Genomic DNA, 12,654 nt, shown 5'->3' with positions numbered 1-12,654 from the left:
GGGGGTAATGGTAGGAGGAAGAGATGGAGATCTGGAGACCATTAAGGAGCCGGCAGCTGCAGCCTGGAGTGGCTGATTCAGAGGATGAGAGAGGGAGAGAGAGAGAGGAGGAAACAGAGGAGGAGGCAAAGCCCCATGATTTCTCTAATGATTTTAATATCGGGCGCATGTGAACGTCATTAATGCAGAACCTTGCGAGTTCACAGCAGGGAACATCGAGACTGGGAAAAGTCATTTACAAAGAGAGCTCTCCGTCTTTACAAACTCTAAGGAAGCCTGCATTTCCTCCACATCTTATCTGCGTGCTCATCCACCCTCTCCAATCAGATATCTTATTTTATTACTTCCTTCCAACCCTGATAAGTTTGCAACAAATAATAATCAAAAAAACCAACCCACGACCTAAAACACACACACACACACGTTTCTGACAATGGCTACATCTTGATCACAAAGAGAGAAGCAATTTGAGATATGTATCGAAGCAGTTTATCTGTTGCAAACTCGTGACCGCGCTCACCTGTCGTGTGACAGCTATACGTGATAATTGAGAACTCTGGAGCGTATAAATACTGGGCCTCGCTCCAGTCCAGCAATCATTCTGTCATCAGACGTCAAACGACATGAACCCAAGTCACAATCGAGGTTCCCAGCCGCCAACCCCTCAGGAAAATGTCTCACACGTTCTGTTGAAAGGTTCGAGATGAATCTTTTGAACTTGCAAGCACTTGCGACATCTACGAGCCCTTTTTAAAAATCACCCAGCATGATAAGGGAGGCTCATTTCCGCCACTCGTATCAGGGATCTTCTTCTTTTGGGCATGCGCCGCACCAATAATGACAATAGGTGAGGGTCAGAATGTAAACGGACCAGTAAACCGAGAGCTTTGCCTGTTCTGGTTTGGCTCCTTCTTCACCACATCAGACCGGAGCAACGCCCTCATTACTGCAGACCTGATCTGATGATCCGTCTCTTGCTCAATCCTGGCATCAAGGACTCAAACGTGGAGTGGCTGAGCTGATAAATAGAACATGTTTTAAGTGCAGTTTTGCTCTCAGATCTCTAATCATCGATTAATCTGTTATGTTGACATGCTTGATAAATCCATATGTTCATGTTCAGACGAACTTGGGATGCCCATTCAAACAGCCAGTAAGCTCACTTATCAAATAACTGCGTCGCAAATGGTTTACACACAAGGCTTCCTTGCTAAAGACAAATGCATGGGAAATAAGCATTGTGTTTACGTAATTTTAAAAAAAAAATAACCACAAAATAAACAAGTTTGCAGTTAAATACAGTTAACCACATAGAATCCTGTGATTTTTTTTTTAAATTGCAGCAATCAAATGGGACATCCAGCTCTTATAAATAGCAGCCTTTCACTACAGTCTCGGTCAGTCTGGTGCTTCCACATGAGTCAGGTGCCGAGTTAGGGCCGACAAAAGAAAGTAATGGATGTTTGTTAACTACAGAGTGGACAGATTCCACAGAAGTGATTCCCACTCTTCCATATCCTGTTGAAAAAGCCCACAGAGAGACCTCACTTCTGAAATACGGCTCACCAGATGTTGGGTTTTTACCCACGAGTCATCAGCGCGAGTCACACGGATCCACCTCGCGCGACTCATCTGCGCCTCAGAGCCGCACTCTCTCAAGTACAAGTGAAATGCGGCATTCATGAAAAGAAATGTACACACACAGGATGTACTGCAGGTGCTGGAAGTGCTTCACAGTGAATTAGAAGAATGATCCAACCTCCTGAGCAACTTCAGCTGAGGTTGCATAATCTTGACGCTGGGTCTGTCCCTTTGACTGGATCTAGACTTCATCTCAGTTCTGCTGCGGCCCCCCCTCTGCATGACTGCTCTTCATTTGCACTCAGCAGTTCCCCCTTTTCTTATCTGCTCCGATACACGCCTCTTTCTTAAACTTTTTTTTTAACTTCCTGTTTCTCTGTGTCATCTCGTCCGGCCTGACGTCTGTGTGGTCCTGCAGGTCAACACAGGGGCATGCAGACTTGGGCCAAAGGGCACTCAGAGAAAGGAAAAGAGAAGAGTTTTTATCTGATACGAGCAGCTCTGCAGGCCGGGAACAATATGACAAAGGAGGCCTCTAACAGACTGAGATTAAGATAATTACAGTGGCAGTTTGAGCTAATAGCTCACGTTTAATCTTCATATCTGTCTGATGTAAATTCACATCTTTCATTACGCTGACATGAGGATATTCATCTGTTATTGTTAACCATCTCAAATGTCAACGTTACAAACAGATTTTTTTATGTTTGAACAAGTTTATCACCAAGCCCCGCCTTTGAGAAGTGAATCTTCTTTGTTTTTGTAAACAACTGAGGTTAAACCTGGGATGCTATATATTTTTACATGCTACAAGCCAATTTTGTCTCAGTGAGAAACAAACAAACAAAAATTCAAAAGTAGGTGCTTGTTCTGCTTGTTTCATGCAATCAAAGGGATGGTTCCGATGTTTTGACTTGGGTTCTGTGGAAAAGTGGTGAATAATTGATATCTTACCTGCTGTAGATTGTATTATTGTATTGTAAATCTTTACTTTGCTGTCATTCTTCACATTACCCAGTTCTCATGGCTGAATGAAGATTGTATTCTTGAAGAGCACCTGGGCTGCAAAGGAAGTGTTACAGCTGGCTGCCGCCGTCACTATTTATAGCTTCATAAAAGAGCAACTGCATGAACAGTTATGACATTTTGAAAGTTTACATTACACGCAAAGAGCCAATAAACTGTGGTCATTCAAAGAGTTATCCATGACAGGTAAGATATTTATTGTTCATAATCTTTCCACAGAACTCCTTTTAGGAAAATGTTCTGAAACATTCGTTTTTCTTTTGTTATCCAGAAAACAAACTGCTTCGGATTCTACATATAGGAGTTGATCTTCACCTGGATGAGCAGCACAGGAAATTCACTTGTCGCTTCGGTCTTATCAGAGTACTTGTGGTGATTTGGCTTTTTCTGGGTTGTTTTTATTTTAGTTCTCTGGTTTTGTTTTTGTTTTCTATTTGTAGTTATCTGGTTTTTGTTTTCTTCTTGGTTCTGTCCTCCTTGTGTTTGTGTTCTCATTTCCACTCTTCCCCAGTCATTCACTTGTCTGTTAGCCACGCCCATCTTCACCTGTCCCGAATAAGTAATCATTCCACCTGTTCCCACTCACCTCGTTATCCGCAGTCTTAAAAACCCGGTCACTCTTCCCATACCTCGCTGGTCCATTGTCTAAGGTTTGTTTGATGTTTGTCTCTCTTGTTTGCTTCGCGCCGTGTTCCTGGTTTTCTGAGTTCTGTTCCATTTATGTATTTTTATTTAGTTCTTATCTGTTTGCTGCCACGTCAGATTTTTGTTTTTGTTCATTTTCCTAGTTTAATAAATTAGTTTTTCTTTCTTTAAAATGAGTCTGCATTCTGGGTTCGCCTCCGTCATCTCCACTGTTCATGACAGTACTGGGAACCATGAGCTCAGCATGAGTCATATAACGTTCATCAGCATGAATTAAATAATTAGTATGACTATCAGGGGCACTTCAGTGTATATTCAGACCCTTTTACACGTTTCAGAGTAATTATAATTTTTTTAAAAAGTGACCCTTTTCTGTGGCGCTCCTGTGATTATTTGGTTCCCCTAATCAGTTCAGTAAAGGTTGAAACGATGTCTAAAAGAGAGCTCTAAGCGTTAGCAGGCGCTCATGCTGAGCTTGGATCTGGGTTCCCAAATTAAATCATTCAAAATCATATTTTTTTTTTTTAGTCCTTAAAAATTTTAAGTGAAGCTTGTCGGGCTAAACTTTGAACAATCTCATCATTCTAGATTAAAAATAAATAAATACAAATCTAGTTTCAGATCTACGCTGCATACTTTTGTGTCGTAAACTGAAAAGTGTAGGTCTCAGCAAACTCACACATACAAAAATAAAGCCCTGAATTTTGTAGGCAACCGGCCAAAAACATGCAAAAACAAGACAAAACTAAAAAAAAAAAACCCCAAAAAACGTTCAAATTTGAGAACAGACTGTATCACGTGACGTGACTTTTTTGTACTGGAGGACAAAGGGGGAAACGCGTTGTGCAGCAGTTTCCCCAACACTCAAAACACCGCAAAATTTGGCAAAGAAATAAATCTGAGTAAGATAAAAAGAGAAATGAAAATGCCCTGCTGTGATGCAAACTGAAACCACGAGCTCCACAACAACACTGCTTGTTGCTGCATACATACGCTTTCATAACTCTGCTGCCTTTATTTTTAGGTACACCCGGTCTTTGACGCATGTCTCTGAAGAACTATGAACTAAGAGTTTAAAAAGAAATCACCCGGATGGGCAGTAAAAGTACCAATGTGAAGAAATTACTGAAAACGTTACTTATGAGTGCATGTTTTTCTGAAACATTTATCAAAATTTATGAAGAAAATTTTGCAAAAGCAGTTCCTGAAATTCCAGCATCCGTCAGGCACCAATCACTATTTGGGACTTTTATTTTGTAGTAATCTAAGCTGACAAAATGCTGATGTATAAACTGTAGAAGAAGAGCACCAAGCTCGAAAGAAACGTTATTGCTGCTGCCAGGAGCTGATTAGGGTCACCGTGGTAACCGGACACCTTGTGTCTCTTATTCTGTGACAGCACTCCTAATAAGGCAGACAGAAACACGGAGCCGTGAGAAAGCAAGCCGTGATGAAACTGTTCTTGTGCAAAAACTAAAAGCGGTGTCGAAAAACGTTCATGAACCGTAAGCAGCACGCAGGAACTTTTAAGGAGCTACAGTGTTTTTAATATAAAAAATGCCGGTTCCATGATGTAAAGTCCAACTTTCTGTGATGTTTGAAGGACGTTTGAGCTACAGATCTTCTCTGAGGGCTGGGTTTTCTTACTTATTTCACCCAAATTGTTTTCTTTCATATAGTTTTTTATGGGTTTTGTCTACTCCGTTTGACGTACTGCTACTAAAAGTCAAAGCACACTTTTTCCAGTTGAGCATCTTCAATGCTTACGCACTGACACCCGTTAATTATGTATAGGTTTAGCAGCTTGCCAGACTCTGGATGCTGGAAACATGAAAAATTAATCAGAGGTGTGTATGTTCTGTTTAAAATGGAAACAGATCTTTTTTTTTTTTTTTTTTTTTTTTTTATAAATACAGCTCTGAAAACAAAACCAGGCCATGATAATAAAGAGCAGCAAGTGTCAGGAGACAAAGATAAAAATAAAAGAGGTGTTTTGATCTGTTTTTTTTTTCTTATATAAAACCAAATTATGAAGCTGAAGAGCTGTGGACAAAATTGGAAAAAAAGGTCCACTGTATCCCCACTGAGTGTCTTCTGTTGTGCCGTTGCAGCTTTAATGTCAAAATGTGAATCAGAGTCTGATCTGAAGCCTCGCAGGTTTAATTGAACCTAACTGAGCGGTCTGAACATCGAACTCTGAACTTGCCGGTCTGATGGGTGAGTGGGCAGCTGCTCTAATGTAATCACTGATCCAAATGTCAGTGATTACATTAGAGCAGATTTGTTTACGGTCATACTTACACACTAAAAACTGCTGGGTTAGTTTAATAACTCAATAGCTGGGTTGACTCGTTGGCTGGTTTGGAGATGAGCTGTATGGATTCTTCACAGTCCAACATGTGAAGCCAAGAAGTTGACCTAACTGGACATTCCATTCCATTCCATCCTCTTCCTCCTATCCGGGGTCGGGTCGCGGGGGTAGCAGCCTAAGCAGGGAGACCCAGACTTCCCTCTCCCCAGCCACTTGGTCCAGCTCCTCCTGGGAATCCCAAGGCGTTCCCAGGCCAGCCGAGAAACATAGTCCCTCCAGCGTGTCCTGGGTCTTCCTCTGGGCCTCCTCCTGGTGGGACGTGCCCGGAACACCTCACCGGATGCCCGAGCCACCTCAACTGGCTCCTCTCGACGTGGACATCACTGGACATCAGCTTGTAAAACATCCACATTGTGTTACACCTGGTTAGCTTGGTTGGGAACTTTAGTTTGCACCAGACAGTGAGTTTTGTTTCCTAAAATAACATTAGCTGGTGCTACCTGAGGTGGCATAGCAGCACACTGGTTAGAGCTGTTGCCTCCCAGGAAGAAGGTTGCAGGTTTGCTTCCCGGCCTGGGGCCTTTCTGGGTGAAGTTTCCATGTTCTCCCTCTGCTCAGGTGGGTTTACTCCTATGGACCAAAAACATGCATGTTAGGTTTATTGGTAACTCTAAATAGTCCTTAGGTGATTGGTTGTTTGTCTCTCCTTGTCCCTGTGATGGACTTGCAACCTGTCCAGGGTGTCCCCTCCCTCTCACACAATGATGGAGATAGGAGATAGACACCAGCTCCCTGTGACTCCAAAAAACCCAAATAATTCAGTTTTAGTGGGGATCCAGATTTGTAACAACCCTATAACCCCATGAGAGGTTTGCACTCTCCATCTAAATCTTTTTTTAACAAAGGAAGGCCAGAAATGTGTGTGACATCAGTCTCTCATTCCTGGTGAATTTCTTTTGATGCTGACACTGAAGCTTGAGCCAGAAAAACACGACTTCCTTTTGGATTTATTTTTGGATCACTCAATAATGGAAGTTGACAAAAATAACTCGCCTGTGGTCAGATACACCCATGACCTTTGCGTGTTGAGGAGATGCAGTGTGTGCAGAAAAGATGTGGTCAGACGTAGCGATTTGTCATTTGCGCCATTGCTGGTGTTTTTTTTAATATCATGGTTGTTTTCATTTTTGGCATGTGTGTACACTCCTACATCCCTGTCTAATTTCACAAAGTTGAGTAATCAGCATTAGGATGTATGTAGACCACGGACAGAGAGATCTGATAACGACATTGGGGGAAACAAATCATGATAAAATTCACTGACTTAACTTTCTGCTTTCTTCTAAAGGAAACACCACAGATGTTTTTCCATTTGGAGGTGTGACTAACTGTGGGAAGTTGTGTTTTACTCTTTTCACCGTGTTTTTATCAATAAATGGAAACATACCGTACACTTTTGCTCGATGACTTCTCTGTTCGGTTAAACCTGAACGCTGGTAAAGTCACTCCCTCCATCTGTTGCAGTTTGCGAGGCGATTGAGCAACGTTGTTCACTGACGTACGCAGCTCCAACCTAATGACTCGACTTATGAAAACTCCTGTGGGGTGTGTCAGGCCACGAAAAAGGAAAATTAGTCAAGATAATCAGATGAACGCCACATCACACGATACGATAAGCTGTGTTTCAGGAGAAAAGGAAATAATATGCAGCTGATCGCAGCTGCTTTATCTGCCGTAAATCCTGAGGAGTGAAGGTTGTTTTTTATTTAGACTACATTAAAAGAGCTTTTTTTTTTTTTTTTTTGGTAAGGCCAACACAAATTACAGTCAGGAAAGAAAAAGGAAGTCTACACTATCTGTTTTACCTGTCAGGACTTAACAAGAATAATCTGGTCTTTACCAGGTTTTAAAATTATTTAGACTAAAGTGTACAAAAACATACAACAGATTCTATTATATCATTTATTATTAAACAAAAGGGAAGCCAAAATGGAGAAGCTGCGTGTGAAAAACTAAGATCTTCCTTGCTGCTTCTGTAGGAGGGAAAGTATCGATTATCTGATCATCATAAACATGTATACCAGCAGGACGTTTGGCAGTTCGCTGCTCTGTTTGTTAAAACGATGCCAGGGAGGAAAGACATCAGCAATGACCTTCAGTAAAAGAAGCAACTGTTGCTGCCCAGCAATCTGGGACGGGTTAAAGGTCATCTCCAAACAACCTGGAGTTCTGGAGAGAGATTATTCCCGAGACAGCTGCCAGTCTTCCCAGGAGTGGACGTCCCAGTAAAATTTACCCCAAGGTCAGACTGTGCAATGCTCAGAGAAATTGTTAGAAAACAACTACTTTAAGTTATTGCTCAGAAAGGTTGATTCTTCAAGCTGTTGAATCATTGGCTGGACTCAGTTTTGACTTTTTTTGTTTAGTTTTTAATGACACGATGGAATCAGTTGTGTGTTTTTGTACACTTGAGATTAGATTTGAAACATTTTACAAACTGGATCATTCTTTTTTTTATTTCTTTTCATGACTGTAAATGTGTCTGTAGTTGCAACGTCATGAACATAGATATCTACAGTAAAAAATAGTTTAGTTAGGATTACAATACAGTTGTTTTTATGGTCTGAGCCAAGCAGGACAAACCAGAGGCTAGTTTTTGAGGAACTTGACCAATGGAAAGAAACAAAAGACTGTTTGCGTCACTCTGACACAGAAAGCAAAGGAAAACATTGTGCCCATAAACCACACAATAAAGCTATTTTTATTACATGACTATTGCCACTGTTAAAAATTGTTTTCTAAGATTTACCCACCGCTAACAGTAAAACCTATTGGTGACTTTCAGGTATTAATTTAGGACTCAAACTTGAGTTAACCTCTGATGGTTCCTGTAGTGCTGACGTATTTCGATTTCCCAACAAACATCATAGACATCATAGTTTAAGCTTGGTGCTTTTGATCAATTTCCTGTTCTGTTGCGCACGGTTTAAAAGAAAAAAAATGGAAAAATACAATGTATATACAAACACAACTAGCACAAATGCTAGCATGCTGACAGGCTAAACTAATCCAGTGAACTTGTGTAAAATTAGATCGTCGATGTACTTGCATGAGGATTTTAAGCATTAAGCTTATGGCCATGTCATGTTAGCAGATAATGAGCATAGCATTAGCTTTTAGCTCAAATGAGAATAGTTACAAAGAACCATATAAGGCACTTTAAACATAGCCACTAAAAGAAATAAAAATAAAATAGATTGGGGAGGCTGTGGCTCAGTGGTTAGAGCATTTCACCAGTATGCCACATATTGAAGCAAGACACTCAGCCCCTCTGATGTGCCCCATCGCTGAATGAATATGATCTCAAGCACTGATTAGACTCTATAGAATGATTTATTCAGATTAGCTTTGTAGAGATGTAGCAGAGTGCTGTATGGACGGGTAAATATGGACAGATTGGGTTGCAAAGTGCTTTGAGTGGCCTGCTTGGCTAGAACGACTCTATGTAAGTACAGTCCATTTATAAAAATGCTTGTTTCTTCAATTTTGTTTGTGTGCATTTTATTTATGACTGTTGCATGTGATAAACATTCATTTATGACAATTTTACACACTGAATTTAGACTTTAAGGTTGTTTTTGTGTCCAGCAGCACAAAATGTACCAAGAAATTTGTGTCCCTGGACAGCAGTTGGCAGATAACGTATTTGTGCCAGTGACAGGTTTTGTTGTAAGAAAAAATAAAAAAAAGTGTTGATCTGTCAGGTGTTTCATATATTTGGTCCAAACTTGAGAACTCTGTTTACTCTATTTAAAGAGATACCTTCGCTGAAGGCGCAGTGAAAGTGTGTTGCACTCGGCATCGTGCCACAGGAGCAGCTCCTTTCAGGGTATTTTCTCTTCTTCTTCTTCTTCTTCTTCTTCTTCTTCTTCTTCTTCTTTTTTTTTAATCCAGTAAATCCGCTGGTAAAGCTTTGGGGAGTCGCACCAGACAAGGGAGAGTGAAAATGAGCGTATGATCAGTGGCTGCTTGAGAGAAAAGGAACGAAAAGGAAAAAATACTAAATCAGGAAAAGGCAATTTGCCAAAACGAGGAAAAAAAAAAAATCCAGGAACTTTGAAAACAGCTTTAGTCGCTGAAGGCAAGAAAACAGATACATTTGATGAAAGAACAATTATATGTGGATCAGAGATACTTTATTCAGTTAAATTACAGAGATGATATGGAGATATGGAGATCACAAGAAAATCCATGATATGGTTATTCAGAGATTACAAGACAAAACAGGCTAGTGTTTCACATTCCTCGCTGAGCTGTTTGATTCCATAAATCTACGTCTCGTTTAAGGTGTGTAAATGTGTGTGAGCATCTGCATGTGTGTGTGCAAACTCAAGCATGAAATGTTATAAAGCGGCAACCTTTTGATAGATTTCTATTTGTTTTCTCGGCTCAAGATCAAAGTCAGGTGGCCTTAAAATTAGCTTTGAGGGGTTTTGCGTTGTGTGTCATAACTGAACAAAAACAAACAAAAAAAAACCCAGAGGAGAGAACAAGTTCTTTAATGTCGATCCAAAAACCAGACTTTCCACTTCGTAACACCATTTCACAGGTGAGAGCCCTGTCAGCTCCCGTGAAACTAATTCCCGGCAGCGAGGCCTTGCAGGAACGGTGAATACTAATGTAATGAGCTCATCCTGTTAATTCATATGGATAAGTGATCCAAATTCACATTCTGGAGGAAATGAGAGGCCCCGTGGAGGCGAAGCTATTCTCAGTGACACAATCGGATTATGTGACAATCCATATGCAATCGCTTTATGCCAAGGGACAAGACAGACGTAGGGGAGAGATGGCAGAGTTGAGATGGAGGGATGGGAAGGAGGCGTGTGGGGTGTGTGTGTGTGTGTGTGTGTGTGCAAGCAGAGGAGGGGGCGGTGGGAGAAAGAAATAGCAGGGTTGCCAGGACTCCAAAGCTTGTCTGTCATTCTGTGCATCAGTCAGTCTATTCCCAGGCTTAGACGTAGGTAGCCTGCAGTATTTACGCAAATTGAAGTCCACACACAAACACACACACACACACACACACACATTCTTTTTCAGAAGCTGGAAATATCCCTTTTTATCCCCCGTCACAGTCTAATTAGATTCCACCACCACAGCGATGCTTTTCCCTCCACATTTTTCGCTCTTTTTCTTACCTCACTCGCACTTTGCCACAGTGTAGCTCTGCAGACCTTCTGGCTGTTTCCCTGGCAACAGCTGCTTCCTGTTTGTCTGTCTGCGTTGCCATGGAGGAAGGGCAGGGGTGTCGTTGGTGGCGGCCGCGGGCGGTTCACTGACGACAATAAAGTGCCCCTGAAGTGGACATCGGGGGCTCTCTTGGTAAACATTTCCCAGAACAGCAGCGGCATTCAGACACCCAGGTTCCTACAAATATAATTACCGTCCATTCTGAGGAGTAATTAACACATTCATGTGGAAGCTGACATACACAGGCCTTTAGTTTGTTGCTTTTATTTGCCAAGGTAACATCCATCTTGTCATTCTTCTTTTTTTTCTGGTGTTTTTTGAGTTTTTGAGAAACCTATGAGTTTTCCTGACCTAAACTGACCTCTCACTACGCCTTGCCCCACTTAGTTACGATTGCTATGCCTGTCAAGCTTTTCTACTGTTGCACAACACATACAGAGAGAACAAGGTCAGCTTTACCACTTACTATGCTCAGTGAACAATAAAATAATTAATTTTTACAGAAGGAAACTGAATGCCGGTTCTGTAATCTGTAATAGGCGACCATGAGAGTTTAATCAGTGATCTCTGAGTTAGCTGACAACTTTCTCAAAAAAAAAAAATCCATGTTTTAGAACAATCTCAGTTTGGAGAAAGTTTTGGTGCGCTCCATTTGTACTTGAAAGTAAGGATTTCTGAGCAGCAAATCCATAAAGTCAACTGGAACGTCCCCAGAAGCTGGAATTCCCATTCCAAGATCCTTGATCGACCTCAACCTCAACCAAAATGGCTGCCATGCTCATGGAAAACTGTGATAGCTGCAGTGATAAACTTTAGTTTCACTTCTATCAGTTTGAACACCATTAAATCAGTTGCACACATAATAATTTTCAGCTTCAATTAGTTAGTAAGCAGTGTTTGGAAGCAGAGAAACACGATGTTAGCAGCTCGTGTTGCTAACAATAGTTAGCCTGCTTACTGAGGATAATTAGCGAAGTCTCCAGGTTTTTCAACTGGTAACTGGACCACGGATTTAACCGAATGTGACATTGTTTCTAGAACCGAGTTTCAACTTTGATATAAATGAAACGCAACATTTATTTCAGGCCAAATTAACAAGCTTGCAAAGAGATTTGCTGCCATTTGGAATCCACCTTGAGCTTAAAATTTTGATATTCCTGACATAATATTCCTTTCAGAAAGTGCCTCCATGTTGCGAATAAAGCGCTACAGCTAGCTGCTGCTATTTACACTTGCAGGTAAACTGTCAGTGATGTAAAAATGTATAAAACAGTGTTTTTTGTGAATCTCTATAGAGATTTGGACTTGTTCAAGACAGCAATCCATTCTGGTCTTGGACACTAGCTTGTGAGTCCAATTAAAAATAATCTTTGTTTGTCCAAACTAAGGTTGTTCAAAATGCTACAGGTAAGATGTTAATTGTTCATAACCTTTCAAAAGATCTGTGCTTTTGGTTCTTCTCAAATGGGATGTTTTCACTTTTAGATTTCTCTGGAGTTTCCAGAAAAATAAAAGATAAAAGATAAATGATCTCCTTCGAACTAAATAAAGAGTTGATGTGACTCCCCAGATTTTCTCTCACCAAATCACGTACAGTGAGACAAACTGTTGTGCTGGTGTCTGCTTTGAAAACGAAGTGTAAAAAAACCACACACACACAATTGATTTGCATCAACTTGTATCCTTTTTAATGGTGTTTCTTTCCATGGGACCGGGTGTAATTGTGGTATGGTGGTCCTCTAATGAACAAAAAACACAAACTGCAGTTCAGCTCCCTTCAGCTGGGTAACACTCCTGCGATGCACAAATTAATTTTTTATGCTACCCACGCAAATCACTAT

The 12,654-nt window shown here is 40.9% G+C and overlaps 2 long non-coding RNA genes across 2 annotated transcripts in view; one reads left to right on the top strand and one right to left on the bottom strand.

Annotated features, from left to right (window-relative positions):
- Positions 1-3,082, top strand: part of LOC119617505 — an 8,163-nt gene extending 5,081 nt beyond the window's left edge. The window contains exons 2-3 of the long non-coding RNA XR_005233820.1: positions 2,600-2,793; positions 2,879-3,082. This is a non-coding gene — a long non-coding RNA (uncharacterized LOC119617505). The remainder of the gene's footprint in view (positions 1-2,599; positions 2,794-2,878) is intronic.
- A 2,756-nt stretch (positions 3,083-5,838) lies between these two features.
- On the bottom strand, positions 5,839-7,355 carry LOC119617553. Its single transcript, XR_005233878.1, has 3 exons — positions 7,011-7,355; positions 6,064-6,193; positions 5,839-5,957 (listed from the first exon to the last, which is right to left on the bottom strand). It is a non-coding gene; the product is annotated as an uncharacterized LOC119617553 (long non-coding RNA).
- Between the last annotated feature and the right edge of the window lie 5,299 nt (positions 7,356-12,654).

Source organism: Kryptolebias marmoratus, linkage group LG12, assembly GCF_001649575.2.
Source record: "Kryptolebias marmoratus isolate JLee-2015 linkage group LG12, ASM164957v2, whole genome shotgun sequence".
Classification (NCBI taxonomy): domain Eukaryota; kingdom Metazoa; phylum Chordata; class Actinopteri; order Cyprinodontiformes; family Rivulidae; genus Kryptolebias; species Kryptolebias marmoratus.
This window is presented reverse-complemented; position numbering and strand designations above follow the sequence as displayed.